Raw genomic sequence first — 12,828 nt, 5'->3', positions numbered from 1 at the left:
TCCTAATCCAAAGTCTACGAATTTTCCAGTGACAAATAACGCAAAGCTGCGTCAAGTTATTTGCATTTGACTTGAACACCATATAGGCCACAATTTGCCTTTACTCAGCCGCGTCTCAATTTTGGCGTAGAGCACCAGGAGGAATGGGTTTGAGGGTCTACCATTCGTCTTCACCTACCACCAAACTACTCGACTCGAAGAGTATTTTGAGTGCTGCATACATACTATACGCTTACAAACACTTATTCCTTCGGGATTAGAACCTTACTACAACAAACGGTACAGCTGTTAAGAATTCTAATCAGTATACCGATCACAGCGCCCTTTATATGAAATTAAAATAGTAAAGAAAGAATTTTATGTTTTAAGTAACAAAAGTTCGTTAAATAAACTAAATAGCAGCTCACTGTCTCACGTTCAAGTTAAGTAGTAAATTTCAAATTTCCTCTAACTTCAATTATCTTATAAACTTTCCGGTAATAATTAATTTCGTAACTAAGATGATTTGAATTATTGAATTTTGTATTGAGTAATAGACGGTGTTTTGGTAGCAAAAATGAGAAAACTATATACTTTCTAATGATATATTCGCAAATTTTCTAGGAAATATTCATTACCCTGAATTATATTAATCTGAGTGTGAATAATGATTTAAGTAAATGGTTAAAATTAAATGAATTAAACTCAAATCTAAATTGTGAATAATTCAAAATTAATAGTTAGAATGTTTGTTGGCTAGAAGGTTGTTGTATCAATTTCATAAAATGGAAAATATTTGGGTGTGATGTGTTAAAAATAATCCTAAAAAACTTCGTTTTGACATTAAAGATACAAGTTAGGATTAATGTATGTAACATTTGTGAGTCAAAAAAATTTTAAGAAATACTTAATTATATGTATATATGTTACACAAACTGAGTGGAAAATATAGATATGCTTATTATTCATGAAACAAACTTTTCTTATTTACCTCCCATGAAGAAATATGTAGGTATCCTTCTGAACTCGCACTTCTGTAGTGTAATTGGAAGCACGTCCGTCTAATGATCGGAAGGGTCAGAGTTCGAATCTCGGCGACGGCATTCCTGACGTTTTCTGGTTCCAAAAACCTAATGTCTCTAAAAGTATTTTTCTTCCCATTTTACATAACTATAATGATTTGTGTGCTCTAGTGATGACTGATTCCTTTATCATTTAATTACAGTTGAAAATAAATTAATACATTTCGACATTGCGAGTACAAGATTACGATAGTACAAAGGAAACTGTGCAGCTGCATATATTAGAATCTGAATATTACTGGAAATGTTTCATTATTGTTTCAACGTTTTATTTTTTATTTTATTGTTATTTTATTCCTTCTTTTACATACCAGTGTACATACAGGAAGGTCAAAGATGAGTTTTGAGCACACAGGTACACAAACTGACCTTTGTAAAGGATTTTATTATTATACAAAAAGTGTAAATTTACGAAAATGTACAATCTTCCTAAATACGCAGTATTTTCTCCCAAATTGCAATGAAACTATTATATGGAAGCTTCTGCACATAAACTGCAAACGTTTCTGTTACTAACGGTATTGAAGCTAAATATATTGTTTTTAAGAGTTACAATTTTATTTAAAATGCCTGATGTAGCTGGTATAGAAGAACGAATAGCGTACTGCTGTAATTTAGACGATAAATAAAACGTCGCATGTTGCTGGTTTAGTGACAATTTTGTGTTTTCTCAAAAAACGATTTGTCTAACAAAGTAAAAAATACGGAATACAAATATGAATAATTCAGAACAGATGAATGCGTTTCCAGGGAAAAAGAGCGTCCAACTGAGATTTAAGTATGTAAATTAAAACTAAGAGCCTTAATTTTGTACGAGATTAAATTCTTAGTGAAGTAGGATGGCTATTTTAGATTTCTCGTGTTATTATTTATAGCAAAGTACACAATGAGAATGCTGTTATAGTCTCCACATAAGACGCTCTTTCCAGGACAACGCTGATGTGTCTTGCCGAGATCGTTTAATATATACAGTTGAGAAATTTACACAGTCGCCAAAGAATTCTTTCGAAGGATTAAGTTATTTGAAAGGTGATTTAGAAACGCGAATGAGATTCAATCTGGCTGATAATTCGATTCAATTTTACGAAACAATTCTTTGCCTTGTTGAATATCTTTAGTATCTTAATCTTGCTTCCTGGGTTTTGTTCCGAGTTCGTGGCGATGTTTATAGTGAAATACCACAATGCCGTTTTGAGACTGTCGTTCTGAGCTACCACTCATTTAAGCTAAAAAACTAAAATATAAAATATAAAATTTTGTTATTTGTTTTTATTTTAAGGCTTTGAAACCAAGTGTTCAAAAAAGTATTTTAACTTTTATATATTTTAAATGTTATTAGAGACTTTTCTGAGATTAGGGATTTTGGATTAGGGACTTTTCTGAGAATGGAGGCCCAAGGCTGTCCAGTTTACCTGTATAGTTTGCTTTGTGTAAATCAAAGATATAGTATTACCTGCCCAGTTTGCTTTGTCTAAATCAGGGCCCTAGTATGAGTAGTGCTCAATTTTAAAACAAGAATTTTAGTTATAATTGTTACGAGTGATTATGTAGGAGAACTGAGCAGGCAGATTTGAGAATAGTGTCAGTTAAGAAATAATGTTTAAATGATGACTGCACTAAAATTTGACTTGAAAATGTGCCTTAAGAGGAACGACGTAATTCTCTAGCGCAAGTACTTTGAAATACTAAGAAACGTTTAACATCCACAGCCCTTTCAATTCACCGACTGCGATTCAGTTGTGCCATCCTCCTTTCTCATTTGACATCAGACATACCTAAGAAATAGCGAACGGAACCAATAAAGTTACTCTCTGCTACACAACATAAAGGAAGCTTATTTACTGGGCTTTTGTAAGTTGTACGTACGTCAAAGGAAATTTTCAGTGCTTTACGAAAGTTCATTCATGCAATCTCTTTTGAAAGAGTGTATTACTTCTGCGAAAAATGTTTTCCCGAAAAAAGGCATTTAAAAAGAAAATTGAGAAAGACGGACTTGCAAATATTCTTCTCAATCGACTCCATGACTATTATGTTAAGTACAGATGAACTGATATTCAAAATCTAGGCTCACTGTTCACGCATTATTTTCATATGTTTTAGTAATAAATGGATTATAGATTTAAATATCAATAAAATTATATCAGGCGCAATGTTCTTGTTAATCATTTAAATTATGCCTGCGTTTAACTTTTGGCATACTTTTGTTGATGTATTAACGTGCATGTTTTGAATAGGTTATGCGACATACAAATTACAAAATATAAGAGACAAATTGCGTAGTTTCATTTTAAAATATTTTTACGAATTTTGTATATATGTTAAAAAGTTTTTGCAAAATTACGTATGAAATTGCAACATTTTTTTTTTGGAGAATGTAACTTGAAAATCTGAAAAAGCAAAGCTTTGCCGGAAAAGCAAGAATACATGAGTAAGTCTATTTAATATTCAGTAAATGGCTAGCTCGCTAAATTGGCGAGATACCGTCAAGCTGGCGACAGTTTTGGCGCGCCAAAACTGTCGCCAGCTTGACGGTATCATTTTTTGGGGAATAAATTAATAAAAGTCACCGAATTTAGGAAAATTTTTGTCCGATCAATGTACAGCTGTAATGGATATCAATTGTAAAAATTATTATATGCATTCGGATTTATAATAGATTGAATGCAAGCAGAACCGCTGAAATCTTCATAAAATTTATTTTACCAAGGAAACGTTTCACAGTTCTTGAACTTTCCACAAAGATACTCGTTCCGAACTTCACAGTATCACAGTGCAATTAGGAGAGTTACACTTCAAAGTACTAAGAACGTTAAACACAACCGAATGCAAAGCGTATCTAAAGATAGAAGCAAAGACGGCGATATCTCAATACTTCGAACTCTCGCTGAACTAAACAAGTCTTCGGAAACTGATCTTTATCGGTGTTAAGTAGTTTTTTCTCTGGCCGCGAAAAAATTCCTAGTGCCTTCCACTTCTCGAAAAAACTGGAAGATATATTAGGGCCGAATACGGTTATACAGCTGCATAGCTAGATTAATTGCATTTATTAAATCACAATACCACTTACGGTTATACATGGACAGGATCTAAATGTCGCCGAATGGTCGTCACCTTTGGCGAGTTTTGACGATAGCTAGCCAAATTTGGAGACAAAAATTAATCTCCAAACCCGTTGCCAACTTGGCGATGTCTACCCAATTTAGCGAGACAGACTTTTACTCAATGTTTAATAGAGTTGTATTCTTATTTTTCAGGCAAAGCTTCGATTCTTTAGATTTCCATATTCCATTATATAAAAAATGTAATCCAGTTTCAAGAAAATTCATTATATATTATATATTCATTTATATATGTACAAAACTCGTGGCTCTGTAGTTCTGTGAACTCGAAGTCAGGAATGACCACAATTTATCAAAGCCTTTCACCATCATAAATTTCGAAACTTTCGAAAGTATCTTCTTGCTTTAAAATAATTTTGATATTATTGTTCGTTATTGTTTTAGTTCCAATAGAAGGAAGGAACGTATAAAATGATGTAGATGAACTTCAGACTAAAATTTAGATTCGAACGTAAGTTAAAGAAAAAGAACAAATATAAGCCTTTTCAAAAGCTTTCAAATACTGCTCATGTTCATTTCGCATATTCATTCGATTACAGGATTGTTTTCGAGTTTTACAATGCAAATCTCCATTAGCTCACCCGAAGTAGACTCTCTTTTAAATCTTCCACTAAATACCAGCGACAAATGCACCACCATTTCGCTATCACACTTTCAAGCCCTTAATCCTGTTTTCCCATTCTCTAAATTGCTTAATGCCGCAAGAACTTCGTAAAAATAAGCTAAACTTCGAGTTCACAGAATCTTTAAGTCTGAGTTAATTAATTATGGATACTCGAGGTGAAAATTAATCGCAAATTCTCTTTTTAAGCTGGATTCTTTCAACCATCAATGCAAATAATTTCCGCTTGAAAACTGAATATACAGGGCTTTCAATGTTTCACGTTTTATGTCTTTAAACATTATGGAGTCTGTTATTATACTTTGAAATAAAAGGTCAATTAATAGTGCATCAACGATGACAGCGGACTGTCGAGTTTTAAGTAAAGCAAAATTATTATTTTTAAAATTTTAAGTTGATATTTTACTTTCAAACGTATTAAAGAATTTCAGGTAAAAGAATATTTCTTATTATAAAACGTTATGAAAAATTATAAAATCTGCTGACGTAACATTTTCCATTTTGAATTTTCTTTTAAATATTGTGATACTGAAATATAATATTCTACATTAGTTATTTTGAAAGTATAATAAACAATGAATTAGAATACTTTTGAAGTTTTTTATATTGTTAGTTACCGGTCAAGTATGTTTTAGAATTTAAATGATAATAGTAAGTTACATAATTGTTTCAATGATTAAATTTATGTACAAGTGTAAAGATAACTACACATTATTCTGAGAAAATGTATCTTAAATGCGTAGAATAAAAAGAGATATTTTTATGGATAATTCGTTTCAGTAATAATACTGTGGGAAATATTTATTTGTCCATTCCCCAAAAAATAAGCTAATTAATTTCTGCTATTAATATTTTACATGATTAAGCTAACTGAATAATTATTTGTAACACATTTTAAGAGTATTTGCTAGCATATTTTGGAGAGTTAAGTAAAATAATAATAGCAATCTAGGAATGGCCCACCAGCGAGGTAAATGTCACTGCAGACTGGTAGTTCGGTCCTCCACGAACGCATTCAATCTCTTAGATAACCCTAATGTTCTTCGCGTAACCTCGTAAGGTTTATCCTAAGTTTATAACAGGTATTTTTAAGTTTATGCTTCTTTCCTATCTCTTCTAAATTCAGCTTACAATTCTTTACCAGAATGAGGTTTTAGAAACGCGTTATGAGAAGAAGCGGTAATTAAATCGATCCGCTGACTTCCGAAGAGAGAATCAGAATTTCTGAATAGCACGCGTTTGCCTTTTGGCTATGTCTCTCTAAGCTGTTACTACGCTCGGCCGTTTTACGTGCCCTTGATAGCTTCGCTAGCTAATTCTGTATTTAGGTGCCAACTAGTTTAGCTTTATGTTAGCTTCGGCTTAATCTCTTTAGTTAATCATTAATTAGTTTTTATTTCTTACACTTTTGAGACAGTAGGACTTTGCTCAGCTCTTTCCTCAATTTTAAAGGAGACCACCCTGAGGGGACCGGTTCGAGGGTCTCCCACTCTCTCTTCGCTTACCACAATTTCTCGAGAGAACTTTCGGTTCGCAGTATATTTAGAGTGCCCCCAATGCTTCACAAGCGCTACACATTTGCAAACATCCATGCCTTCACCGGGCCCTTCGGTAGGGCAGTCAACGTCACTAACCACTATCCTGGTTTACAGCTGTAATAACGTAATAGATAAAAATGGAAATACTAGTGTTGTGGACATATTTCAATCTATTTCATAAAACTTATAGTTACATAATTGATTATGATAGTTTAAGCTAAATAATCTGTTATTTTATCAGCTGTTGCTACTTATTAATTAACTTTTAAGCGATGATTTCAGTAATTTCTATTACCCTAAAAATTGGTAAACGTTGTGAAATATTAGAAAAAAAAATCAAGGTTATGAATATAACTCCTGCGCAAAATGAGTATACGAATTTCATACTGATATCGTATAAAGCAGTAAATAACTAAGTGTAAAGTTTTGATATAGTTTGCTTCAAAGTTATTTCTTTAAAAGCTGATTATTTCAAACTGCTGCTAAAGTTTAAAAATGATATTTCTTTTAGATTACCGCAAATTACATTGGAAATGTTTTACGCATTTCTGTTATCTTTATAATATATAGTTAGAAACAGATTTGAAACAAATATTTTATTTATTAAAAATGTCTGTGCAATATTTAAAATCAATTTTTGAATATATTCTGAATCATATGAAATAAATTAAAAAAATAATGTGTTAATTGTTAATCTCTGGTTTTCCTGGGATAAATAATTCACGTATGGTGAAAAAAATAGTTTCTTTTAAAATTTCATGGAAATAATTTTGATACTTCACTATGCATTATTAAAGTTAAAGACTTTTCAAGATAATCGCTATCAATATCAATGCATTTCTTCAGATGATCAAATTGCTGCTCACAGTTATCCACCAGAATGTCATCATGAAATGCAAGATATTCCGAAATATTTTGCTGCCTCAATATTTTTTAATAAATCATTAGTCTTGGCTTCGGATTCTGACTATAAACTTCATCATTACAATTTAATGCGATTAAAGCAGTTTCAGTGGATAAGCAGGAAGCATTCTATTCGCGTTGTGTTTTGTCTGGGAACATCTTGATCTATACAAAAGTAAATGGCATATGAATGGCCCGATCAGATTACAATTAATTCAACAGCATTAAAGTCATTAAGTGATTTCTTGTTGGTACCCTACTGAGTCTGACCTAAGAAAAGGAAAGTCATGGGTTTAAATCATAATCGGAGAATAAATGTTGACTACGTCAATAAAAATGAAATGTTACAAAATTATTAAAATAATAAATAGGTAAATTGAAATTATTATTAGATAGGAGATAATGATATAATATTTCTTAAAGTATTTTAAAACAGTGCTGTTAGATAGATGATAAGGATATAATAACCAATAAAATATTATACATAGTGGTACTATCAACTTGAATTAATTCTCTGTTGCATTATATAAAAATTATCATAATGCCATTTCTGTGTAATATAATTCCTCGTGAAATTTTAATAACAGAGGGAAAATTATGAAATCTTTGTACAATAATGATCACTGCAAATAAGTTAGGTTATAAAAATACATTGATGTAAAATGAAATCTTAGCACTAAGAAGGAGCTGTGCTGTAGCTAGAGCTCACTGGAGGGTGGAGTAGAGATCTATTTTGTTTTCAGACCAGAGCCAGTGATGTCTGTGTTGGTTAGGAGCAGGCCAGGTGAACTTGGAATTAAGCCGTCTAGGGCATAGACACGTAGGACCAACACCAGGGTTATAATCTGAGAAGCAATTTTTTTTGACAGCAAGAACACTCTCAGCATTATTCCAGAAACATTCATAGCAAATTATCAGGCTGAAGACTGATCATTCATACTACAATTCTTGAGCAATATTCTAAGTCGCATTTTCCAACAGGATACACCGAGTGTGGACATGTTGCCTTGGGCATGCAAGATCATCCTATCTTTCTCCCCCTGAGCACGTATGGAACATCACTGGATGACAAATCCAGTATCATACACATGATGGACACCAGCATGGATGCTGATTTTACTGACCAAATGCAGCATGGAAGTCCATCGCATAAAATGGCACATGTCACCTGTAGACACAATGCATGCCCGCTTTCATGCTTGCATTAAACATGACGGCGATTACAACGGTTATTAATGCATCAGCTTTGCACATTTCAAATGGATTTTCTCGCGCATACTTTAATCTTCGATTTCGAAGCATTACTCAAATAAATATATTACGTAAACAAAATGCTTTGTCTACGTTTCATTTTTCTAGATGGATTTCTTCTTGGTGCTGAAATTTAATTTCCATCACTTTTATTCAGCTTTTGAAAATAAGATACAGTAAATGTGCAGTTGCCATCATTTATCCCTAAATACTTAGAAATATGTGTTGACTTTCAATTTTAATTTTAAATTAAATAATTTTTTCAAATAAATCGACGATTCATACTGTTAAAAAAGCGACTTAAAATGTAACACAGAATTAAACAAATATAAAAATAAGCTATCCTTAAAACAACTTTTATATATAGCATAATTTTTAATTTCAAACATTTTTACATTCAAAACACCATAATTAATTCGTAAAATCCTTTTACAGTATCATAAAATTATGAGTTAAGAATACTTTTTTCTGAGTGAACTTTACAAGAACAGCAAATGAGATTTTTCTTTTCGCGTTAATATATTATACAAAATTAAAATCCGAAAAAAAAAATACTCAGAGTGTAAGTTAAGGCAAAAGTCGTCCCTAGAGTAATTATAGATTCACGATAACAATTTAACTTTTCTTATTATTAACTAGGTAGTAATATCTGAAAAGAAGTAAAATATCTTTTCGCAAAATAGGGACAGCTTTTGAAAGTATGAGACATCAGAGGGAAAAGAAAAAAGAAATATGATTAATTACTCTTTGAAGAATTTAAACATTTAATATTCTTCTAAAATTTCATCAAATTAATAGTGTATAGTATATATAAAAACTAATTGTCAATGTTCAATAAAAATTTTCTATTGACTAATAGCACCATTTATTATCTTCTTAAAATATACTTATTAGAGTGTTGACATTTACTAGAAGTAAAATATATTTTAAAATTTGGTGTTTTACAAAGAAAATTATTTTTTCTTTTAATTTACTAAATGTTAGACAGTCATATTACTTCACGTTATGAAATAGGAGAGTAAAGTACGAATTTATTTCACAATGTTTATGAATTGGCAGAAAAAAATGTTTAACGCAGTAAAGCTTCATTAGTTTTTAAGTTACGAATCAAGACTTTCGAAATACTTTCAGGAACATTCAAAATAGCGCACCAAGCAGGAAAAAGGTACAATCACGAAACTTTGCAAATAAGTACAGTGAGATCCGATTTTCAAATGATACAATTTTAGGGTCAATGAGCATTACCACACACCTTGCAGTAGTGTTGCAATAAAGAAGTGGGCCCTATATAAACCGGCACATAGATGAAAATTCATAAACATGACAATCACATTCTGATCACCAAGAAGATGACAAGGCGAAAAGATCGAAGGATAATGCGGCTAGCGGGTCGTGAATCGCCCAGTGACTAGTTCCACTATACAATTAGGTGTACAGAAGACATTTTTTCCACAAACCATTTCTAGATGACTTGCGGAAGCGAATTTGCAATCCAAGCGCCCTCTTCGTCTACTGTCTTTAACACCGGAACATCGGCGACTCCGTCTACAGTGGTGCTAAGCCAGAGCGACGTGGAATGCCACAGACTGGCAAAATATGGAGTTTAGTAATGAACCCCGGTTTGTTTTGTGGACACATCATAACCGCGTATAGGTTTGGAAGGGCCCTCTGAACGTGTGCAACTCACACGAGACACGCGACACACGTCACACTCTCCGCACAGCAATGGTTTTGAGGGGATAACTAGGTTAGCTCGTCCACTCTAATAGTGGCACGGGGAACTTTAACAGACCAGCAATATGTTGATCACATTCTTTGACCCTACTCAGGAGCTTTCCTAAATACTCTCCCAGGGGCAATTTTTCAGCAAGATAATGTTCATCCGCTTACAGCTCGAACTATTCAAGACTTCCTACGCCACGTTCAGATTCTTTCATGGCCAGCCCGCTCTCCGGAATAGCCCTCTATTTAGCCTATGTGGGACCAGATGAAACGCCAAATGCCACCATACATTATTTGTAGATGGCTGTTCAAGATTTGTGAGCCTATCTGCTTCAGAACATCAGACGTCTAATCAAATCAGTGCCGAACCGTGTTGCGGCGGTCCGAAGTGTTATTGAAGTTGAAATGTATTTGTCCAATTGTACATACTGTATTTGTTTGCCTTGATTTTGGTATCTCTCATCTGTATTATTATGTGTATAAAATTTTATTTCAGTGCGATGCTTCCTTCTTGAATCGTTATTTTCAATATTCTTGAAGCGGGACATCAGTGACTATGTTCATCAAAGTATGTTTCCTAGCTGTTCCCGCATCATATTATTCTTTAGGCGAAAGTCAATTTCCAGTTAATCTTTAACAGGAAAAATCCTCTCATTTGTGAACTTTAGATAAAATCTTCCTTTAGTTCACAAAAGAGAATTGCACATGGTTGGTTTTGGGTTGCAAATATGCTGGAGTAAAAAGCTTCAGCTATAGAGATGATTAAAACTTAGGCTTCGTTGGAAGATAGGATCGTTTCTTACGTTGAACAATACTAAGATATGAATAACGTTAATTGTTATGTATATGTTTTGTTTCTTCTATCCTCGTTTAGCCATACTCCTCTAAAAATGGACTTTACTTTTCTATTTTTCATCGAAATTTAATACACTAAAGAGGCTAAGATAAAATAGGAAGCAAATGAATACTAAAACATTAATTTAATTAATAGACATTGGTCTGACGGTAATTAATAGACTATGCAATAACAGGCTTTTTAAAGCGGCTATTTTCGTGAAACATAGGAAAAAGGTTCTAATAAAACTGAGATATTAAGTATACAGTAGTACGAGCCTAAACATTTTACGAAACAAATGCGGCTGACAATGCTAAAGACGATAACTCACTTCAGTAACAGGGAGATGTAACTAGATAACCTGCCAGCAAGGACTGGTAAATTTTCAGTAATAGTATAATAACTTCATGACTTCATTTTTTTAATTAATATGTATTTTTCAAACATATGGCAAATATAAATCATTATTAAACAATATTTTAATGAAAATTATCAAACTAGAACTAATTACAGTCATACAATAAATACACAGGAACATCTTTGCATTCACTGTGAAATATTTCAAATCAATTTATAACATATCTTCAATTTCTCTTGATTCAATAGGAACACTTCTTCAGTCATCTGATTCGAGACTACACCGCCTGTGAAATTTTTTCCTTCAATCTTCTTTGAACAACCTTATTTGTCAAGAGAAAAGAACATCGGAAGCAAAGACATTTCTAGGAAACAAAAAACCAAAGCGATAGAAAAGTAAAAGAAAAGGGCAAAAAATTGGATAACTAAAAAGATCAGTTCAAAAATACTTTTTTTAATCCAACAGGTGGAGCATACAACCTTGTTTTCCTGTATTGATCAAACCGCCATAAGTATTCTGATTGGAAGAGATAAACGAAACTGTCACTATAAAAAGAAAGAAGAGGGCGATGTCCAAAGAACCTCCTTGATAACCTCTCTCGAGTAAAGTGAATGTTTAGAATTTTATTTCAAATACCTGAAATAAAATACAATAGAATTGTACTACAGGAACAGTTTCCCTTCTTAGAATCTTTAAAAATTTCTTTCATATTATCTCCAAAAGTTGAAGGTTAGAATGTAAACGTTAATTCCAGTATTGTGGATAATAACATGCAAGAATGTAGAGTTATATGAAATTTATTATAAATTTATCATATTCCATAAAAGTTATCAATATCATATGTATTGAACTGTTGCCTTTAATGTTTTTAACTTATTTTGGATGTTTATATCTACAAAGATGTGCTATAAATTTGAATTTGCAGAATTTAGTTTATTGTTCCAGTTACCAGTAAACTGCATATAAAATTGTAGAAGTAAAACCACGGTTTGTTGCTATCTGTTCTCCTTTTATTTTTATTTCTTAAACATGTTTTTTTTTTTCAGTTGTTCAGTGATTAGCATTGGAGGTGGAGATTCTAAATTTTTTGCTTCAAAGTTTGAGTTATATGCAAAAGGAGAATACATTTCAAATCTTTCTACGTCTATGCAAATTATTTCTTAAAACTAATTTACGAAATGCAGGTTTAAACAGTTTATTTAGAGTTTGTGATGTAAATGATAGTTAGAAAATTTGTTTTATAACTGTCACAAACATATCATAACATTTTTTATTTGTCAAAACTTTTATTTTATTCATGCGTACCAATAAAATAATTAATATATTTTCAGCCGCCGAACTGGGATAGTGGTTAGCAATACTGACTGCCGTACCGAAGGGTCCGGATTCGAATCCCAGAGAAGGCACGGATGTTTGTAA

General features: G+C 32.3%; 1 long non-coding RNA gene across 1 annotated transcript in view; it reads left to right on the top strand.

Annotated features, from left to right (window-relative positions):
- Positions 1-12,452, top strand: part of LOC118193358 (uncharacterized) — a 33,352-nt gene extending 20,900 nt beyond the window's left edge. The window contains exon 3 of the long non-coding RNA XR_004758908.2: positions 11,658-12,452. This is a non-coding gene — a long non-coding RNA (uncharacterized LOC118193358). The remainder of the gene's footprint in view (positions 1-11,657) is intronic.
- Positions 12,453-12,828: the final 376 nt, after the last annotated feature.

The sequence above is a fragment of the Stegodyphus dumicola genome, chromosome 12 (assembly GCF_044657685.1).
Source record: "Stegodyphus dumicola isolate Sdum_Otavi_A_Nest chromosome 12, ASM4465768v1".
Classification (NCBI taxonomy): Eukaryota; Metazoa; Arthropoda; class Arachnida; order Araneae; family Eresidae; genus Stegodyphus; species Stegodyphus dumicola.
Note: the sequence above shows the minus strand (reverse complement) of the source record. Positions and strands in the feature narration are given on the sequence as shown.